At 38.8% G+C, this 22,302-nt stretch overlaps 1 protein-coding gene across 8 annotated transcripts in view; it reads left to right on the top strand.

Annotated features, from left to right (window-relative positions):
- Positions 1–22,302, top strand: part of CADM2 (cell adhesion molecule 2) — a 1,013,511-nt gene that overhangs the window by 932,764 nt on the left and 58,445 nt on the right. The window lies entirely within an intron of this gene.

Here is a 22,302-nt window from a genome sequence, read left to right on the forward strand (position 1 = left end):
TTCATAATACTTATTTAATAAAATGGCCTGGTTCTCACTTAATTATGATTGTTTTGTTTTGCCTGATTTGTCTTGATGCTTCATGTCAAAAGAATAAAGGCCTTAATATTAAGTGTGAAATAGCTTGATGCAACAAAAGTACAGTAGACGCCATTACAAGAGCCAGCATTTGGCAGCTGTTACCACACCGTTACCACAGATTTCCTTCATTTAAATCTGTTACTTCAGACAATCCTGTGTGGTAACTGCTGGGAAATGGTGACTCCTACAGACTGAATGTGAACCCAGATCTCAGAGGCGAGATGAGTCCATTAACTCCATTGCAACACCTGTTGCAATCTTTTTTTCCCCTAGCTTTTATACATGGGCAACTTTTTAAGAACCACCGCAAAATAAAAGGAAACACTTTTTAAGGTGAGTCTCAGACTGTAAAAGACATGAGAAATATGAAGTCTATTTCCTCCTTATAAGTCATTCAAGTGGAACAAATATATATGTTACTCTGGTGTTTGCAAGCTAGCCAACAGCATGATTCACTTGAAGTGCCAAATTAGCTTTAGGTAAGTTTGGCAGTTAACATATTTATAATAAATATTTCTCTAAGCATTTTGTAATTAGTCATTTTCTGTCTCCATTGTTGAACTAAAACTTATCAAAACACCCCCTGGATTAATACTATTCATGCTTCTGAAGTTCATCATTAGTTTACCTAGTCATGATGGGCTCTTTATACCACTGAGGCTCCACTGCTGAGAATTACTATGTTTAAAAAACAACAAAACAAACAAAAACAACCCCCTTTCAAACCTCCACGTATGTTGATTACCACAAAATATTTCCCCTTTTAAATCCTGTAGGTAATGGTTTATTAGTTGTTGGCTGCATACACAAAGTGTTAATGTCTCTCTTTGATGGACTGACAGTTTTCCAAAACCCACCACCTGTTGAAATCTGAGTGGTCTCTGTAGTTTGTCAGAGGTATTAAAGTGATAATTTGGGAGAAGTTGACCCTTTTTACCTCTTACATCATGGTTACTTTTACATTAGCTATGGCCATTTAATATACCTATAAGGAAGAATATTTGATGATCAGCTGCCTTGTGTCTTTCACTTCCAATCAGTTGCATGCACCCTATTGATCTGATTACAATTTGATGGCAGTCTCTAAAATCATTCATTATCAAGATGCGATTCTGCTGTGTGTGACAGCACATTATGCATGTTATCTCGTTTAACTTTAACATTGCTGACAATATCTCTTATGGATACTGGAGCTTTCCCTAATTGCATTCATGCAAATCTAGCATTAGAACTACAGAAGGTTATTTGGCTTCCTAGAACTCAGTAACATTGGAAGTTGTCTGAGCAAGGATGAAATGATCCTTGCTGTTAATAACCTGTTCCATACTGGAGTCATAAAGCCTCTGCTGTGAATGAGCGGTTGGGATTAATTATTTAATTGTATGTATAGTGTAATTAGTTTATACAGATCAACTTGGGAAACCACTTGTCCCCTCTTTTTATCGTTGTCTCAGACTGATCAGCTCATCCAGAACTTCCTTTCTTTTCTGTTTGAAAACTGATGAAAAGCAGTTTTGGTATCCTGCAGCCAGGTTGTCTTATTGAATAGAGGACATATTTTCCCTTTAACTTTATATTACTAAATAGATTTGTAACACTCCCTGACTTCTCTTCACACCTTCTCCTGTAACTAAGGTGGTGACATCAAAATGTGTGTCCCTTTCCTTTATTATGGCTTACATACCATTATATAGTCATGCATTCTGACCTACTCATCTTTCATTTCTTGTATATACAGTGCCAAATTTAATATGGCATGGACTAAAGCCACATGGGAAGGGAGTTTCCACAAGGAAGCCCTCACAGAAATTACCCCATATTGTCTGGTCATGGAGGCAACATTCCAGAAAAGGGGAATGTAGCAAACTCACAAGCAATCACTCAGATACCCTGTGCTGCTTCTGCTCTACTCTAGCCACCAGCAGCACCCGATTGGCAGTGCAACTTCAATGAAGGCAAGCTACAAGTGAATTTGTCACAGAAGCCTCTAGGACTGCAGGGTGAGATTGTTGGTTATGTGTAAAAGATAATACCACTATGAGGACTGTATTAACTTTTCCAGGTAAGCACTGTGGGGTTGGATAGAGAACAGTGGGCATCCCAGCCCTCAACCTTCCCACTTCTCCCCTGACTCTCTTAGTCTATGCCACCAGATCAAAATGGAGAACTTATGCCACTAAGGCAGTTGAGGCCCCCTTCTCTGTGTGGAAGTTCTCCTTCACAGAGCAGTGGAAGGGGAAGCATGATCTCACACACAGTAGTGGGACCCTATCCACTAATTCCCTCAATTTTCCTAAGTTATCTTCATAACACAGAAGAGATTTAGAAAGCTTGCCTAAAAATGAAAATGTGTAGTTTATCATAATTAGAGATTAAGGGTAAGCAAAGTGTTTGTACATATTAATTATACAAACAAAGCAAGGAGCATATGATGCTTTTAATTGGGCCAACTTAGACATAAAATTATATAGAAAAGTGATCACTTCTTCCCATTGCAGATGAAGATGAGGTAATAGTGTTATGATGTTGGCTGATGGTAGTTTGAATAAATATAGCTATACACAGATCTACTAACAAGTCTTTTTGTTTCATTTTTTTCACTATAAAGGAATCTTGTTTTAGAAAAAGTGAATGTATTTAACTATGAAATGGGTCTGTGCTGCTTTGCTGAAGAAATACAGCTGCTACTTTCATTTTTCTTTTGTCAAGAAAACACTCAAACTGGAAGGTGTACACAAAATGAGAGTTTATAGACAGCAGTGCAAAGGGAAGATACGTTTTTCACTCAAACATTTGTCTCCTGCAGTAATGAATGCCAAATCCTAATACCTGTAGCTGTTGTCATTTCTGCATTCTAATATATTATTTTGGTGTAGTAGAAGTTCACGTTCTGGTAAGATATATTATACCCCATCTATAGTGACGGACTCTAGACAGCAGAAGTTGTGCTTTTTCTCTCCTTGTCTTTATTGAGAATTTTGGTTACCTATGACCAAATACTTGCTATTAATCACCAGTATACAGAACAAACTACCAAAATCATGTCCGTGTTAGTCTGTAAAAAAAAAGCAACAACAAACAATGTGGCAGACTAACACACGTTTCTATGCATCTTAGCAGCATGAGTGGTGAATCATTTCTTCTTTCAGACATCAGACAAGACATCATCTCTCATGAAGAGAGGGTATATTCACCCATTCAAAGCTCATGCTGCAGAACGTCTGTTAGTCTATAAGGTGCCACAGGATTCTTTGTTGCTTTTACCAAAATCATGACATTCAACTCAAAAACATATTTTCTACTTGGCAAGCTAAAGTAAAAAGCTCCATTAATTTAGCTGGAGTTGAGAGCTGAACAAGTCTGTCATAATCAAGTTAAAGACACGGTTGTTACATATGGACAAATCAATCACTAAAGATTTGGTTCATCCTCAAGCTCAGCACATAATATCAGGGATGACAGAAATTCAAATTAGTGATGGAGTATCCACCAATATGAACAATAAAATGAAAATGAGATATGAGGCCTGAATTTAGTGTAGTATTTTACTGACAGACAAATGTCAAGATAAACTCTTTATTAGGAGCAGGAATTATGAACAGAATAAAGTAAAAACTTTCCACTACTCTGTGTAGTTGCAGCCTGGGACTGCCCTGTCCTGGGTTTCTTGTTTCTACCCCAGTAGGATGTGTGTCACCAGTAACCAAAGACTGAATGTCCAGAAAATATGGCATCTCTACAGTTTTTGGAGGATTTACTGTATACCACACTCAGGATCATAATCTCCAAACACATCTCTCCTCCCTGGAAAGCTGAAATAGAAGCTCCACTAGGTCAGGTAGTAATGACAATTCATCATCTGTAAACAATTCCATTATATTTCAACAATGCCTTGAAGTAACTTACAAATTATCATGGGTTTTTGCTTAATATCACAAGATACTATGTGATACGTTAGATTCACTGTATCTGTACAATAGATTCACTGAAACAAGTGGAGTTACTGTATATCATGTATCTTATGATGTTGCAAGGTAATGTGGAAGTTACCTTGAGTCACTGCTGGCCATGGACAGTTCCTTTCATCAGCAAATACAATAGAAGTAGTGGAAAGAGCTAGTCCTGGTGATTTGAAGGCTTTGTCCTGGACAGTTAGCTTGGATTAACGTGAGCATCCCATTTTTTTCTACGCTTCTTCTGGGGTAGACAACACTTGATGCTAGAAAGAGTAATCAAATCAATGTTAGCCATATCCTCTCATTAACATTTCAAATTTAACTTCTCTATTTTCCTCCATCATCTCCCCTCCCTCCTTTTGCCATCACTGTTGACAATTTGACTGTCATCCATGCTTCCTTCTCATCTGGGCTTTTGCAAACCCGTCACACCTCTGCCTGCCTGCCTGCTTTCTATCGAAAGTTTTCTTAGAATTAATACATCCCCACAGAACTTTTCCATCCATTACAGAAAAGTGTAAAGTACCTTCAGAAAATTTCCAACGTGCTGTAGTTCACACACAATTATTTCTTGCTTTAGTACTACTGTAACCTCTTCACTTCTCCTATCCCCAGTTCATGCAGCACACTGCAGTTAGCTATTTAGGGTATTTCCACATAACATTTTGGAGCCCATGGGAGTAAGCCTTCCAGTCCAGGTCAAGAGATTTGGGTTAGCGGGACTCACGCTGACTCTCTAAAAATAACTGTGTAGACAGCACTTTGAAGTTGCTCTAGTCCAAACCGCAACTTCAAAGCCCTGTCCACAGAGCTATTTTTAGAGTACTAAGATGAGCATGTCAACCAGGACTGGGAGGCTCCCTGCCCACAGACTTCAGAATGCTGCATAGCCATACCCCAAGTCCAATATTGCTCTGACCACATCATCCATTTCCTCAAAGCCTTTCATCGGTTCTTTGTCTCATTTCATATCCTATTTAAACTGTTCACCCTCACCTGTGAGAGTGCACAATTCTGCCTTTGCCTGTATCTCAGCCCTTGCATTCACCCAATCTCTCTCTTTCATGCCTGGATCTCTGATCATTTTACTCAGCTGGAGCACTCACATTATTGAAGTGCACCAAGCATCTTCACTCTTCAAATTTGTCCTCAAAACTCACGCTGGTTCACCTTCTGCGGCCAAGCTCCATTCCAGTGCCATCCATTCTTTCTCACATGCTCAACTTTATCTTTAAATAATTTAAAATTCTGAACTAACCAGAGACATACACAACCAAGCGGCATTATCTTTATTTGTTGTAACCTCCTTTTTTTGTCTGTCATCCCCTGTTGTCATCCCTCATTGTATCATATTTAATCTCCATTCTAAAATCCTTTTAGAAGGACCTCTGCCTTTTCACACTTTTGTAAAAGCACTAAGCACTCCTACAGTGCTACAATGATTATTGGAACAATTTAAAATAAGGTTAAAAAGCAGGAGAATGCTTTAAGAAGAGGTAAAATTGCATACTATAATTGGTCTTATCAAATGGGAAGTAGACCTACTGCTCTGCAAGTATTTTCACTCCAGCACTCTAATTAATCTCGTGCACTGCTTTTAAGCATCTTTTCTTTGCAAACGTCTCTCAAAGATAAACAGACAAAATATCCACTGCAAGAGAAAAAGAAGAGAAAGAGAGACAGCAATATGGAGCAGCAGGTCTCATTATAATGAAGTAACCCTACAATTGGTGTTCACATTTCTCAGTGAGAACTTCCAGACATTGAGCTAGTTGGTCAAACTCTAAAACAGCCTACTAGTTATGGGAATAAAACATTTAATTTACAGACATGACCAGCTGTAGGGAGCTGCACTGCCTTACCCTTTCATTGAACACATGCCTGGGCTTCTGAAAAGAGAAGTAGAATTGGGCATTGGTATTATGGAGTGGTAGTAACCTCTCCATAATTAAAAGTTTGAAACTGAGTTTTTGATTATAAACCCAACTTGGCCCCCTGCATCTATAAATCGCACATAAAGAAATATCTACCTTAAAAGATAGTGTATGTCTGGGGCTGAGGTGTGTCTGTATGTGTGTATATATATATCCATCCAAATTTGAATTGAAGTGGACAAGGTGTTCCTCAATTTTGTCTCCCTAAAAAGACAGGAATTCACCAATGTTCAAAAAGTCTGTTTTGTTGCTACTTGGTACCCACCGCCCCCCCCCAAAGTGTTGATTATACTCTCAATTATTAAGATTTTAAATATAATTGTTCATCAAACCTGATGAGGTTTAAATAGGCTGGACACTCATGTTTTCATATGAAAAAAAAAGATTTGCTCTCGCAGACTAAAGGGGATCCTGGCTTGTTGTCCTTAGGAGAACCAGAAAAATAATGGAAGAAAAGATTCTGCCCTATTATGTGCTGCTCCATTACAGTGTCTTTGATTCCCTCCCTCCCCCAAACACAGACACAGTCTTCATAAAATCTACAGGAAGGAGTTTCTTCCTCTGCGCAAACTCCAACATCTTCAGAAGAGGGTCTACTCCTGAAGATATCAAGAAATGCAGCCACAAGGAGGGTGTGGGTAGGCTTGCCAACCCTCATGGTTTCACCGGGAATCTTCTGGACTCGAGCTCTATCTCCTGGAGGCTACTGAAGCCAAACCAGGAGATTTTAGGCTGCTAAATCTCTGGCGATGTAGTGGGGCTAAGGCAGACTCCCTGTATGCCCTGGCCCTGTGCCGCTCTTGGAAGCGGCAGGCACATCCCTACAACACCTGGGGAGGGGGCCTCTGTGCGCCGCCTCAAGCACAGACTCCGCAGTTCCCATTGGCCAGGATCTGCGGTCAATGGGAGCTGTGGGGGTGGTGCCTGTGAGTATGGGCAGCACACGGAGAGCCCTGCTCCCACCCCACTGCACTGTTGCCGGGGAGCTGCCTGAGTTAAGTGCCACACGTCTGGAGCCCGCATCCCAAACCTCCTCCCGCACCCCAACCCCCTGCCCCAGCCCAGAGCCTGCACCCAAACTCCCTCCCAGAACACCCCCCCCACCGCACCCAAATTCCCTCCCGGAGCCCGCACCACTCACCCCATCCTGCACACCAACCCTGCCCCAGCCCAGAGCCTGCACCCAAACTCCTTTCTGGAGCCTGCACCACTCACTCCTCTCACCCTGACCGCCTGTCCCAACCATGAGCTCCTTCCCGCACCCAAACTCCCTCCCAGAGCCTGCGCGTTGCACGCCCTCCTGCACCCCAACCCCCTGCTCCAGCCTGGTGAGGGTGGGGGAGAATGAGCGATGGAGGAAGAGGGGATGGAGTGAGCGGGGGTTAGAGCATCTGAGAAGGGGTGGGGCAGGGGCATGGCCTTGGGGAAGGGACAGGAAAAGGCTGGGGCAAGGGTGTTTGGGTTTGTGCAATTAGACAGTTGGCAACCCTAGGTGTGGGGAACATTTTCCGAGCCCCATTAGGACTGTTATAAAAATGAAGCACTTTCTTTGTAAGTCATAGTAAATGTTGCAGGTGCATCATAATGTTTTAAGTGTTTATTACTTTTCAAGAACATCAATATTAAAAAAAACCAATAAACTCAGGAAATCCAGGGCTGAGGTTGTACTTCCACAAGAGCCTTTGTGTCCCGTTTGCATTGCATAATGTTGTTTCAGCACTTTGGCTAAGGAAATCTGTGTTTGGCTGGCCGTTTTTAAGACAGTTATGATGAAACTGTTGACTTAATTTTATGTGTGAACTGTCCAGGAGTTGGTGAACAGTCAGTTTCCAGTCTTCAACTGTGGACAGTGCAAATTCTAACACGTTACATACAAAGGAATGACACTACAACCCATTTCTATCTTAATATATGAGATAGTCATGCATTTATTTATGCAGATCTGGAGTTTTGAAAAATAGTGTTAATAAGATGACATGCCAAAATGTATAATTTATTAATTAAGAATATGTGATAGTTCTGCATTTGAACCTACTGTGTAATGCCTTAAAGAGGAGCAGAATGCATGCTGACTTTGAATAGAAAGTGTCTTTCTCCATGTCCACAGTCACTGAACATATAAAGCTGGTATTTTGGATGTGAATGTTGAAAGTGAATCTACAATGGTGTGTATCTGGAAATTACTACTGTGCAGATAGTTCAGTTCTTAATGTAGCATTTCAAACACTTTACTTGTACTTCTTGATGTCTTGTTAATAGTGTGCAATGCAATGCTGTGTGTGTTATTGTTCTTTTTGTTCCAAGTATGAGTCTGGGTTTTTTTGACTCTCTATTGAAGCAGAGTTCAGGTAATAGAGTTAAATTTTCCAAAGCATGTTGGTGGTTTTTTTAATTTTACTCATAGTTATTTTACTCTGACTTGCTGTTGAGGTACCACCTAAACTCTGAACTTTCTGTCTACTTTTTTTCTTAATGCTAGGGTTTTTGAAATATAATGTAAACTAAAAACTTTGATGTGTCTGCCTTAACTTCACTTTAATAAAGCTATGGTGTCAAAATTGGACTTCAAAATTACCTAGGTTAGTAAAATCATGTAAAATACTATACATGTTAAATGCCAGGTTAACTTCCATTATTTTGGAATTTATTTATATTGAGGACGACATGAATGCTGAAAACTGTTGCAGCACCATTCAGTTAAAACAGATGAAAAAGTTAAAGCCTACCAATTGCTAATGATGCCCCATTTCCTACAAGGTCATTTATTATCTGTATAGAATAAAAACTATAAAGGGGTTATGATAATTACTCTGTAATCTTGGGCATTTTTAAGTAATTGGAGCATTGTCTTCTTTTATGAGCAATATACAAGTAAAATTTAGGATGCATTGCAGTCAGTAGAGTATAATGACATGCTATTTCATTTTAATAGCTAAGATTTCAATTGATCTTAGCTTGGTGCTACATCAGCAGCATATTGTTCTGCCAACTGGGGTTGCAAAGTTCAGGAATGCCAGGCAGATCTTTGGTTCTAAGCAAGTAGAGCTGCTATCATAACTCTATGGAGGTAATGTATTATAATTTGAGTAAAGGGGAGTGAGCATAACTTCTGCAAAACTGGTAATGCATCTCTGACTGACAGCTATAAAAAAAATCAGGTATGTGATCCAGGGTACAGCTCACCGCTCTCCTATGAGTCAAGATCAGAACAGAAGGGAAAAGGCAATAAGAGTGAAATACACACATTTGGGATTGGCTTATGACAATCTATTACCACCACATTACCAATACAAGAAATAGTAATGAAGGTTAGTTGTAGTTATTAGGCTTTTTAGTGCTAGTATTACTAACTGTTAGTTTTTGTCAAGTCTAGCTTAGGCAGATATACAGCTATATTTTGTATATGATATAAAGCCAAAAATATCATTTTAAATGTCTTCATTTGGTTTTCTCTCGATGTAATAAATATAAGGAGAACTGATCAACAATATATACTGTAATGTTCATATGATACTTCTTTAAAAAAAAGGTCAGAATTTTGTCACAGACTGCTTTGAATATTTTAAATTCATTTGACATATATTTTATTTACATTTATTTATATTATAGACTTCTATTTTGCTTTGTGTGTGTGTTGCTGGCTTTTTTTTAAGGGGGGACATGGTGGTTCCTATTTTACTAGTGGTAATTTCCAATAACTTTTCATAAAGTTGATTATAACTCTTCATAATTAATACTTCATTTTTACTCTTCAGATAGAATTTGAAATCTTAAAACTTAGGACGGTTTTAGTATAGAACATGGCAGAAGGCATCCAAAACCATAATTTGTAATTTAGCAAAAAAACAATTTATTTTTGAAAATAACAGAGTACTACATTTATGCAGTATTAACAACTTTTTGGACCAATGTGATTTAAAATCTACCACATATTATAAGTGAAGCTGATACTGATGTCTATGACTACAGTTTTTTAACTCTTTCTGTTCTAATCCCGTATTTTCAGTTGCTTAGAATTTTGCAAACTTTAATTTGGGCTGGATTTTTCATATTTGGTCTGTGTTTCAAGCTAGTGTTTTGGTTCTTAAGTTTCAGCAAAAATGGCTTAGCCATTTCCAAGAACATGTTTGGGAAAAATATGTAGTTATGGCTATGTTTAAAAAAAATCCAACCAATTTTTGAAGAGCAGTAGCAGCTCCATCATTTGGGACAGGAACTTGAAATCTGGCAGGAAGATAATGCTGGTGTCATCTTTTGGTCTCCATTTGAAAATTGACTCAGATTTGGTGAAGTTTTAACCTCTGAAAATTTTCATTTACACACACTTAGCAGGACATCTCTAATAAATTATACTAAAATCTATGAATATTCCATCTGAACTAAGCATGCCCCCAGTCCCACTGAGTTTTCATGTGCACTACACATGCTCCAGGCTTCTCCAAATGGGACACAGCAACAGTATAGGAAGGAGTACTGGGCTCAGAGCCTGGAGAACATCATGAGTCTCAGCTCTAGAATTTGATGGTATCAATAATTCTGCACATTTCACAGCCCTTAGTATTGAGCAGGACATTTTACCTCCACGCTACAGATGGGGTAACTAAGATGTTGCGCAAGGCATCTTCAAGCAGTACAGGAAATAGAACCTTGTTTCTAGGTACTGAGTGTAGGTATTGTTTTTAAACAATTTAATCTATTTTAAATCCAATTGCAGGTTGGCAGATCATTCTCGCAAAGAGAATTATAATTAAAATTATAATTCCACCTAAGTAAGGGCCAATGGTAGGAACACGGCAGTAAACAGACTGTGACTCAGAGGATACGATTACACTGTGAACTAGAGGTATGATTCCCAGCTCACATATACATACTCACACTGGCTCTCTTCTGAGCTAGGATGCTAAAAATAATTGTGTAGCTGCATAAGAACATAAGAATGGCCGTACCGGGTCAGACCAAAGGTCCATCTAGCCCAGTATCTGTCTACCGACAGTGGCCAATGCCAGGTGCCCCAGAGGGAGTGAACCTAGCAGGCAATGATCAAGTGATCTCTCTCCTGCCATCCATCTCCATCCTCTGATGAACAGAGGCTAGGGACACCATTCTTACCCATCCTAGCTAATAGCCATTTATGGACTTAGCCACCATGAATTTATCCAGTCCCCTTTTAAACATTGTTATAGTCCTAGCCTTCACAACCTCCTCAGGTAAGGAGTTCCACAAGTTGACTGTGCGCTGCGTGAAGAAGAACTTCCTTTTATTTGTTTTAAACCTGCTGCCTATTAATTTCATTTGGTGACCCCTAGTTCTTGTATTATGGGAATAAGTAAATAACTTTTCCTTATCCACTTTCTCAACATCACTCATGATTTTATATACCTCTATCATATCCCCCCTTAGTCTTCTCTTTTCCAAGCTGAAGAGTCCTAACCTCTTTAATCTTTCCTCGTATGGGACCCTCTCCAAACCCCTAATCATTTTAATTGCCCTTTTCTGAACCTTTTCTAGTGCTAGAATATCTTTTTTGAGGTGAGGAGACCACATCTGTACACCGTATTCGAGATGTGGGCGTACCATGGATTTATATAAGGGCAATAATATATTCTCAGTCTTATTTTCTATCCCCTTTTTAATGATTCCTAACATCCTGTTTGCTTTTTTGACTGCCTCTGCACACTGCGTGGACATCTTCAGAGAAATATCCACGATGACTCCAAGATCTTTTTCCTGACTCGTTGTAGCTAAATTAGCCCCCATCATGTTGTATGTATAGTTATTTTTTCCAATGTGCATTACTTTACATTTATCCACCTTACATTTCATTTGCCATTTTGTTGCCCAATCACTTAGTTTTGTGAGATCTTTTTGAAGTTCTTCACAATCTGCTTTGGTCTTAACTATCTTGAGCAGTTTAGTATCATCTGCAAACTTTGCCACCTTACTGTTTACCCCTTTCTCCAGATCATTTATGAATAAATTGAATAGGATTGGTCCTAGGACTGACCATTGGGGAACACCACTAGTTACCCCTCTCCATTCTGAGAATTTACCATTAATTCCTACCCTTTGTTCCCTGTCCTTTAACCAGTTCTCAATCTATGAAAGGACCTTTCCTTTTATCCCATGACAGCTTAATTTACGTAAGAGCCTTTGTTGAGGGACCTTGTCAAAGGCTTTCTGGAAATCTAGTACACTATGTCCACCGGATCCCCCTTGTCCACATGTTTGTTGACCCCTTCAAAGAACTCTAATAGATTAGTAAGACACGATTTCCCTTTACAGGGACCGATAAAGTCATTGCGGAGAAACTAAATAGATTCTTTGCTTCAGTCTTCACGGCTGAGGATGTTAGGGAGATTCCCAAAACTGAGCTGGCTTTTGTAGGTGACAAATCTGAGGAACTGTCACAGATTGAAGTGTCACCAGAGGAGGTTTTGGAATTAATTGATAAACTCAACATTAACAAGTCACCGGGACCAGATGGCATTCACCCAAGAGTTCTGAAATGTGAAGTTGCGGAACTATTAAGATTTGTAACCTGTCCTTTAAATCGGCTTCGGTACCCAATGACTGGAAGTTAGCTAATGTAACGCCAAAATTTAGTTTCTCCGCAATGACTTTATCGTCTTTAAGCGCTCCTTTTGTATTTTGAACGTCAAGGGTCCCCACTGGTTGTTTAGCAGGCTTCCTGCTTCTGATGTACTTAAAAACATTTTGTTATTACCTTTAGAGTTTTTGGCTAGTCGTTCTTCAAACTCCTCTTTGGCTTTTCTTATTACACTCTTGCACTTAAGTTGGCAGTGTTTGTGCTCCTTTCTATTTGCCTCACGAGGATTTGACTTCCACCTTTTAAAGGAAGTCTTTTTATCTCTCACTGCTTCTTTTACATGGTTGTTAAGCCACGGTGGCTCTTTTTTAGTTCTTTTACTGTTTTTCTTAATTTGGGGTATACATTGAAGTTGGGCCTCTATTATGGTGTCTTTAAAAAGGGCCCATGCAACTTGCAGGGATTTCACTTTAGTCACTGTACCTTTTAACTTTTGTCTAACTAACCCCCTCATTTTTGTATAGTTCCCCCTTTTGAAATTAAATGCCACAGTGTTGGGCAGTTGAGGTGTTCTTCCCACCACAGGGATGTTGAATGTTATTGTAGCTGCAGTAGCATGGGTAGCAGCAGCAGGGACTCGCCATGCTGAATATGTACCCACAGGGTTCAGGTGGGTTTGTACTCAGCACGGCTAGCCTATGCAGCTGCTGCCTGTGCTACCACAGCTATACTGGTGTGCTAGCTCAGCTGAGAGCTACCGTGCGGATGCAGAAATCACATACTTAGCTCATAGTGAAGCCCTAGCCAGAGTCACACTCTGGTTCTCGCTTCCTCGTTGCTCCAGGATGGGGAAGGCTCTACCCACTCCCTGCTCACCAGTGCAGGAAGGGGAATAGCAGCCTGCTGCCGCTGTTCTCCCCTCACTCAGGCTTTGATTATGTGGGTAGCCCTTGCATGGGAACAAGGGGACTTTTTACATTGCCTTACTCCCCTGCGCAGGCTCACTGAGGTGTTCATGATTGAACCAATAACCAGGTTCCTCACAGCTATGAAGAGAACATGACCTCCTACCATGGAAAGAATTCTAACTTGAAATTGTAATATCTTTCTCCAGATTTTCATAGATGAACTGTTGGACTAATCAGCAAAACATGTTTCAACTTCCTTTCTATTAAAGTCAATTTCTTAATTGCCATGGAGTTTCTGAACCAGTGCCTCTTTTATAGTGTTGGTGTTACACAAAGACACAGTGGTACTTCCAACTGCCCTGACTCTGTCCCAGAGACGCATGCCAACTTTCACAGGTTGCAGGAGTGCCTTTTCCTCCTCCTTTCAGGTCTTTCATATGCAAAGGAGAAGAGATGGCATAAGCACAGTGTGAGTAGTGCAGTGAGGGTATATATCAGATGAACAGCTCATAGTAGAAAATTAGGTTGCAAAGAGGAAATGTATTGCCCATAAGGTTGAGAGCATGAAGCAGCTAAACATAACATTGGGTGTGTAAAACAGTGCTTTTTGGATGCATACAGGTCCAGAAGTCTAGCTCCCAAGCCCATTTCAAAAGATCTGTGGCTACCTCCTGGGCACAAAGAAACTTCAGTCACTCCTGAGAAAATCTGCAAGGCAGGTATATAGACTAGTTTTCATACCTTTACCAAGCATGACAAGATAAATCTGGTGGTCTTGGGAGATGCATCAGTTCTGAGAGGGACGCTCAAAGCTGTTGTAGGCCAGTAGGGATTTGTCTTCTCTTAAAAGGCTTCAGTGGAGGATTCATATTCATATCTATTTTTTCCTTGCTTACCCTGTGCTGACAATCTTCGCTGCTGTTTACTTGCCAAATATATTCAAAGACAAATTGGTTTTACCTACTATTTTCTTTTCTACAAGACATTACATCTGACAACCCAATCCACTTTTTCTCATTTTGGGTGGAGTGAGGAAGAAATAGGAAGGGAGTGGAGAGGGGGAAGAAAGGGTCTGCAAGGAAAATCCTAGTAGGAAATAGATTAGTTTCTTCAGCTCTTTGCTGTGGATCAGTGATACTCAGACCTCAGTGGTTCAGGACCCAAATTAATGATCAACATTACCCAAAAGAGCCAAGATTACAGAGTAATTATCATAATCCCTTTATAGTTTTTATTCAGAGTGTGAATTCATTGTTTCATTTACTGCATGTGTGTGTATAATATATATATATTCTAACAGCAAAATGACTGACCAAGTATTATTATTTTATCAAATACAATTGATTAATACATACTAAAAGCATCCTGATTGGTTAATAACTTAGACTGGTTAATGATTAAATCTCAGTGTTTTCATATCATGGGCCGCAAAGAGCCGCAGGAGATGCATTAAAGAGCTGCTTGTGGCTTGCGAGTCTCAGTCTATCACTGCTGTGGATTATTGCTCTGGTGGGCCTCCCTGCCCCCTTTTGTGGCTTCTGTTTCTTTGTTTCTAGTTAGGCTTTCTGGAGCTTTCATTATATTATTCTGGGGAGCCATTGTAAAGGGTAGGCATTTGAGAGTTGATCTGCTGCCTGACTGCCAGTTCTGTACTGCTTTCATTTCTGATCACCGTTGTGGAGGGTTGCCTGTTATTTTGTATAAAAGAAATTAGCAGTTAGGACCAAATTTCTCTTCCAGCATGTGTTGCAGTATTCTGTGGTCAAACCATGGTATTGCAATGCTTTACTGGCTAAAAATATTGAAGGATTATCTGCCTAGTAGTGTGCTGTTTCCATTTAATAAAGTTGTGGCCTTTGTTTTTAGTTCCAACACATCTGTACCATGTTTGAGCTTGCAATATACAACAGCATGTTGTATGTGACCTGCATGCTAAAAGGAATATGAGGTTTTCATTTAAGCTGCAATTTTTAATACATTTTAATTTGCACAACTGAAATTATTTAGAATAGAAAAAAACCCACATCTTGAAAATTTGACTATGAAAAAGATAGACATTGTTTTTTATCATGGTGGCATGTTGGATTACGCAATGGTATTTTTGTGAGAATTAAGTATGTTCATCTAATACAGTGTCAACTATTAAGCAACCAAATGCACTATACTTCAGCTTATAAAATTGCCCCAAAAAATTGCCAAAAATTGCCAACATTTTGGCACAACATACTGTGTATCACTCCCTGTTGAAGCACTTTGGTTTAGGCTCAGTTCCATCCAGTTTTACTTTAAAAATTCTTTTCCATCTTTTTTTTATTAACTTTATAATTATTGTAGTAAATCTCAAGTTGTGTAAACTACTCCCATATCTTGTCCTGAGTTTCCTGGAGAGAATGAAAGCAACATCAAGGAGAAAAGAGATCAGCACTCCACTTTAGTTTTAACTTGTATCTCAGTAAGAGGGAAAATAATATAAAAGAATCACTCCCATCTAGGGTTGCCAAGCCTCCAGGATTGGCCGGGACTCTCCCAGAATCGGCATCAATCTGCTAGTGACTATTGAAAGCAATCCAGGAGATTTTAATAGGCTATTTTAAGAAAATGACATTACTTCGTGTTGGAAAAAAAAAATCCTGGAATAGCTTCAGTCAGAGCTGGCAACCCTACTCCCAACTCTTCCCTTCCTTGCCTCTTTCATCCTCCAGCTATGAAACTGACAGCATTTTGGAATTTTCTTCATAGAAAGAACCACGTGCAATTGTTCTGAAAAAATGTGCCAAGTTTGTTCATGGCTGGTTTGGTGTCTAATTTGTATCAGATGCCAGTTTTTCTTACATGAAGATCTCTAAAGGTCTTCTGCTGCTACAGACTCTTTTTGCCATTTTAACTTGAGTTAGTTTGGGGACACTTAAAAGATAGTGTTGCTTGTCCTGTGCATTAACAAAAAAATAATGAAAATCACAAATTTGATATGATCAGACAACAACAAATGGCACAGAATACTAGGCACAATATACTAGGCTTGGGGACAAGTCCTGGTGACCATACTCGGGAAATTAGTTTAGTCACTTTTGTGGTACCAATTTTCTTATAGTTAAATGGGCACTTGAGGTATAAACACATTTGCATTTTTGAAGATAATTATGTGAATTTCTATTATGTTCATAAGAGAGGGTGCTTTTGCGGGTGAGGCACCAGACTGGGACTCAGGAGATTTGGGCTCCAGCCATGGCTCAACCACAGAGTTCTTGTGTGATGCTAGGCAGGTCACTTAATCCTGTGCTTCAGTTCCCCATGTGTAAATGGGGATGATACTACTTCTTTTCTCCCAACCTTTGTCTTGTCTACTTTAACTGTCAGTTTTTCAGGGCAGGGATTGTCCCTTACCATGCGTTTGTCCAGTGCCTACCATGGTAGAGTTCACAATTGCAGGCATTAGGCACTACTGTATGTAATTCAAATAATAAATACCACATGTTTACGAGTAAAGCTACTTCAGCATATGAATCAATGGAACATGTTCGAGGTTACTGTATAATGCCATACTGAGAATCACATAACACCTTAAAACTGAAGCTTTGGTTTGCAATAAATAAATAAATATAGGAAGACTGCAGTCAATGGCTTATTGTGTAAGTGTTACCTAATTTCATCCTGACAAGTTTATACAAAATTTGATGTGCTCTAATAAGCTTCAAAGGCAAAGTGCAGTGTATTTTTTAATAAGTACTTCAATTAGAAAATGAAGAAAAGAGCACTTCAGTTTTATTCCAGATAGTGAACTGATTTAGTGTAACATATTGACAGTGCAAAACAGTTAAAAAAAAAAAACTATGCTGGAAATATTTAAGGTGGCTTTGAAAAAAATTCAACCTAAGAGCACACATTTGTAGAAATCTAAATTAAGTACTGTAAGTCTCTTGGAACAAGGAAACAATTCATGAAAGGTTAATCGATCTGTTGAATACAAGTTTTGGTCTGGTGCTGGCAGTTGCATTTTATGCTGATATTAATCACTGATAATGTCAAACTTAAACAAAACTCTTCAATCTAGATTATTAAAAATATTCTAAATACAAAATTAGACTGATTTCCTTGAAATGCATAATAGCTTGCAATAATTATTACATTTAGGGATAATTTTAAGAAAATGTTAGATTCTTAATTGTGTGTATCTGGCATCTCACAAAATGTAAAACACAATTTAAAAAATTAAAATATTTCCATACAGCATTTTAGTTCATCAGCTTCTCCAGTAATAAAATTTCCCAATTAATAATGTAGAAAAACTAAAGACCCAAACCCAATCATATCATAAAATCCCACCTAAATCTTCCTTTAATCTCTGGCCCCTCCACATATGGACTCTGAGCTCCTGGCAAAATGCTTGCAAAAAATGACAAGACTTTGCAGCGTGCCTGTAATGTTAACAGATGTGAGCTCTTTTGGATAAAGAGAGAAGTGTGTTCCAGAACCAAGGGACCCTGGTTGCCAACAGCTCTCTTGTTTGCATCTAGGAAGCTCCTGGTGCAGTTCCTCTGTTAATGTCAAATGTGGCAGAATGGCATGGAGAAAGAGGTAGTCCCTCAAGTAAGCACTGAGGGCGTTAGAGGTCAAAACCAGCATCTTGGAACCCTGCCTAGAAACTTATCAGCAGCTAGTGCAGGTATTGGAACACTGATGTTATAGGCTCCCTGTGAAACACCCTGCTTAGCAAGCAGGTGGCCATATTCTGCACTTGATTCAATTTTGAAATGCGCTCTGTGTGCAATGCCACATAGCCTTGTGTAGAGTGCATCACAGCAGCCCAGTCTCAAGGTGACAAAGGCATATTAGTGACAATTGTAGCACTCAAAAGAAAAGGCTGCACTCTTTTTAGCCAGATATAAATGGAAAATGCCTTTTTGACTACCACTACTATGTGATCTGCCAGTCAGCCCCAGTTATAATAAAATTCCAAGATTGCCAATCTGCTCACATGTGGTGGGTGCTTTCTCTGAATTTCAGCCAAATCTTGTGGCTGCTGCTTCTATCTCACCTGTATTATTTCAGTTTGTTCTGAATTAATCTTCAGCCAGCCCACCCTTTTTCAGTCTCTATTTTTTATAAAGACATTGGGTTATTTGTTCCTGCTACCAGCTATTTTTGATATAATGGAAATGTATATCTGAATACCAGGAGCATGCTAAGTACTCTTCAGCCCATACTTCCTTATTAACTCTTCTAAGAAGTTGAGCAGGTGGAGTGACAAAATTGAAACTCTCCCCTGGTTTTCCTTTTCCGTAGCTAATTTAAAAAATCTTGTCATCCCCTTCTAGGTTTTTCACAATGCTACTTCACCCTATTTGTCTGCTGTCTTCACTCTTATCTCCTCAATCCACCCCTAACCCCTTTGCTCCATTGGCGATACCATTTGTCCATTTCTACTACAAACTTCTATGCAGTTCTGTCTTCATGCCTTTGCAGATCTTAGCGATAGGGGCACTAGCTCCTCCTCCTAGTAAAGTCTTCACAATACCCTCTTCTGCAGGGATGCTTAAACAAAATCAGCCATCCAATAATGGCAAAGTTGTAAGGCAGTCAGGGTCAGCTGACTGTTTTTTTTTAATTGTCAAACGGCGTGGAACCATCAAAAATCCCCAAGTGGGCAATAGCTACCTGTGTAAGCATGTGGACTTATTTTTCTCACTCCTTCCCCACTCCTCCCTCCTTTGTCATGCTTACAAACTCTTGTTACTTTTGTTTCAGATGAGATTGTAAACTCTTCTGGACAGAAATTGTGTTTGTAGAATACCTAGTACAATGGGGGCCCTGATCATGAATGGGGCTTTTGGGTGCTATAACAGTGTAAACAAGAGATATTATTATTTAAATTCACTGAGCCAAATTCTGCAATGTTGTGTGCCAACTCCTAGTAGTAATTGCATAAATGTAACGTGAGAGCAGAATCTGGGTGTGTATATATACTGTGTTGACACCAACTTTTAGCTTAACTAAAAAAAGAGAAAAACTGTTTTTGTTTGTTTGTTTGTTTGTTTTTTAGTTTTTAAATTGTGTGTTGCTTTATTTTCCATCTATTACTGAAATCTGCTGCTTTCAAGATTAGAAAAAGACCCATAAACTTTTAACAAGAGGGAAGAGAGATACAATTCTTTTAATTCCTAGTTTATAAGGAGGAAGCAGTAGAAACCAAGATCCTTGTGTCTCAATGCCTTGACTTTTTTCTGTTTCCCACCCTACCAAACAGTGTTTAATAAAACCTTAATGAACTCCCACATCTTAACATTAAAGTATCTTCCTATTTTTAGTATTGTCTAGAGATTCATTAAACTTCTTAGAATCATGAAACTATGTGAATCTATTTTATTCTCCTTCCAAACTGACTAGTTATTTTAGCCAAGCTATATGCCTTGCATTATGAACTAATCAGAAGTTAGTCCTGACTTTTTATTGTTTTAACTAAGACTCGGATCTACATAATCTATTTATTGAAATGCTTTAAAACAAAAAACAAAACAAAAACAAAATAAAAATAACCTACAGTATGCTAGCAAAAACCAAAAAACCAAAAACCAAATCAAACATAAATTGCCATCTCAGAGCTTCATAAATCTGAATCAATTAGTAAAAGTATAAATAGTGATCTCATGTCCACAAAGCTTTATGATCTTTCAGTTTCACAGCTAAGGAGCTATCGTCACATGACATTCAAGCCACAGTCTCTTTGTTCAGTCCCAGTTTCTGGGAACAACAGCAAATACAGCTCCCTTTGGATTTAAAATCTTGCTAAATAATTCAGTAATACATATTACAGTCTCTGATTAAATTTTGCACAGAGTAGTGAGATTGTTTCCAGGTAGGTCATCACTCAGTTCAGTTAACACTTACAGTCTCTTTCATTCTCAGCCGGAATACCACAGGGTCCATCTATCATTATCACTTTGTCTTTTAATTTTTCTGTCAGCCTTTGTCAAACTTGAAACAAAAGCTTTTTATATATCTTTTTGGCATTGCAGCTATTGTTATTTGAAATTGCACCCAATTATTTTACAGCAGTGCCAACTCTTATTTCATGGGAACTTAAGACCAGAATGCGTGTGGGCTAGATCTGAGTGGGTATAAACTGATATAGCTCCATTAACTTAAAGGATGAATGACTTGTGCCTTCTGGGGCACTGCTGTACTTGGTGCAGGAAAGGGGGGAGAGTATCAGGGAACTGGTATGGGCTTCCTGATCCTCAGGACCATGCTAGCCCTGAGGATGATTAGAACTGCTCCTGCACATCTCTACATTCTGCAACTGGTATTGGGTCCTTAGTGGACAATCTTTAAACCAATGGAGGGCTGACTTGGAGTGCAGCTGCCTCACCCTTCTCTCCACTGGTTATGGCACAAATGCACCAATAAGGAGTTCCCCTCTGACAGTGGAATTCTCAGCTAAGCATTTGCACTCCTGTTATGGCACTCTGTGCCATCAGAGAGACACAAAGAAGTTCCCTTTGGCCCACTATGTTTATTTTTGGGCATTATATAGTATGGGCACAACTAGAATTAGTCGCAGTGTCTGACACCTAACACATTTGCTTTCCATAAAACTGTATTATCACAGTGCATTTGAATGGTGTCTTTAAATAGGCTGAATTCCAGTCATAGCATGGGTATCATCATAGGTAATAAAGGAGATATTACGGTCAGTACATTGTTTCAATTAATATTAACCTAATTACCTGTCAACAAGTAATCATCTGTTTTAGTAGCTAGAGTTGAAATTAATGCTGACTATGAATAATCTTATTTGATTACTTGCCTTTTCTGTAAAGTTTAAAGACCTCTGTTCTTAGATATATGTAACTAAAATCTTTTATTAGGGTATCTGTATTTTTATTTTAGTAATTTATTTAGTGTCTTGTATCATCTATAACAGTTTTTAGGAACTGAAATGAAGTCTCAGAAAAGAATACAGCATTTTACCTGAATATGGCCCCATTTTATGGTTTATGCATATTTTAAGCCTCTAGTAGGAAGAAAAACAGCACTTTTGAATTAAAAGCTGGGTTTTTTTACTCTCCTTTGTTGCACTGTATCTTTGAAAAAGGCAGTTAAAGTAGGTAAAGTTGCTACACCATTAAAGCTGAATGTATATATATTTTATTAAAAAAAACAAGTACAGTATGTGGCTATATCCATCTACATTAGTCAAGCAAATATAAGAGAACCAAATGTATTTGTGTCATAAATTCAACAAATGAACAGATGGAATATTTTTCAAAGTGCATGTGGTGGGGTGGAAAGAAGGTTGTGAAGAAAGAGAATTACTGGATTTTTTTGTATGAAGTTTATATTTTAATGTCCAATAGTACAGAGCAGAAGGAATGATCTTGTAGCTAATGCTTTTAATTAGGTCTTAAAAGTTCTGGGTTCAACTCCTATTTTTGCCACTGAGTTTGTGGAACTCTAGACAAATCATTTACTATCTGCCTCAGTTCCACATCTACAAAATGGGAATAATATTTCCTGCTTTACAAGGATGAATACTTCAATATGTGTGAGGCAATGAGATGTTATATAAATGGGACATAGGCACTTGAATACAAAAGTTCCAGAAATCTTCAAGCTGTTCTGATCATAATGGTCCTGAGTGTTTAGAGGCATGAGATTAATACAAATTTAATGTCAAGTATCAGAGGGTTAGCCGTGTTAGTCTGGATCTGTAAAAGCAGCAAAGAATCCTGTGGCACCTTATAGACTAACAGACGTTTTGGAGCATGAGCTTTCATGGGTGAATACCCACTTCGTCGGATGCAAGTAGTGGAAATTTCCAGGGGCAGGTATATATATGCAAGCAGGAAGCAAGCTAGAGATAACGAGGTTAGTTCAAT

This window comes from Mauremys reevesii, linkage group 1 (genome assembly GCF_016161935.1).
Source record: "Mauremys reevesii isolate NIE-2019 linkage group 1, ASM1616193v1, whole genome shotgun sequence".
Classification (NCBI taxonomy): domain Eukaryota; kingdom Metazoa; phylum Chordata; order Testudines; family Geoemydidae; genus Mauremys; species Mauremys reevesii.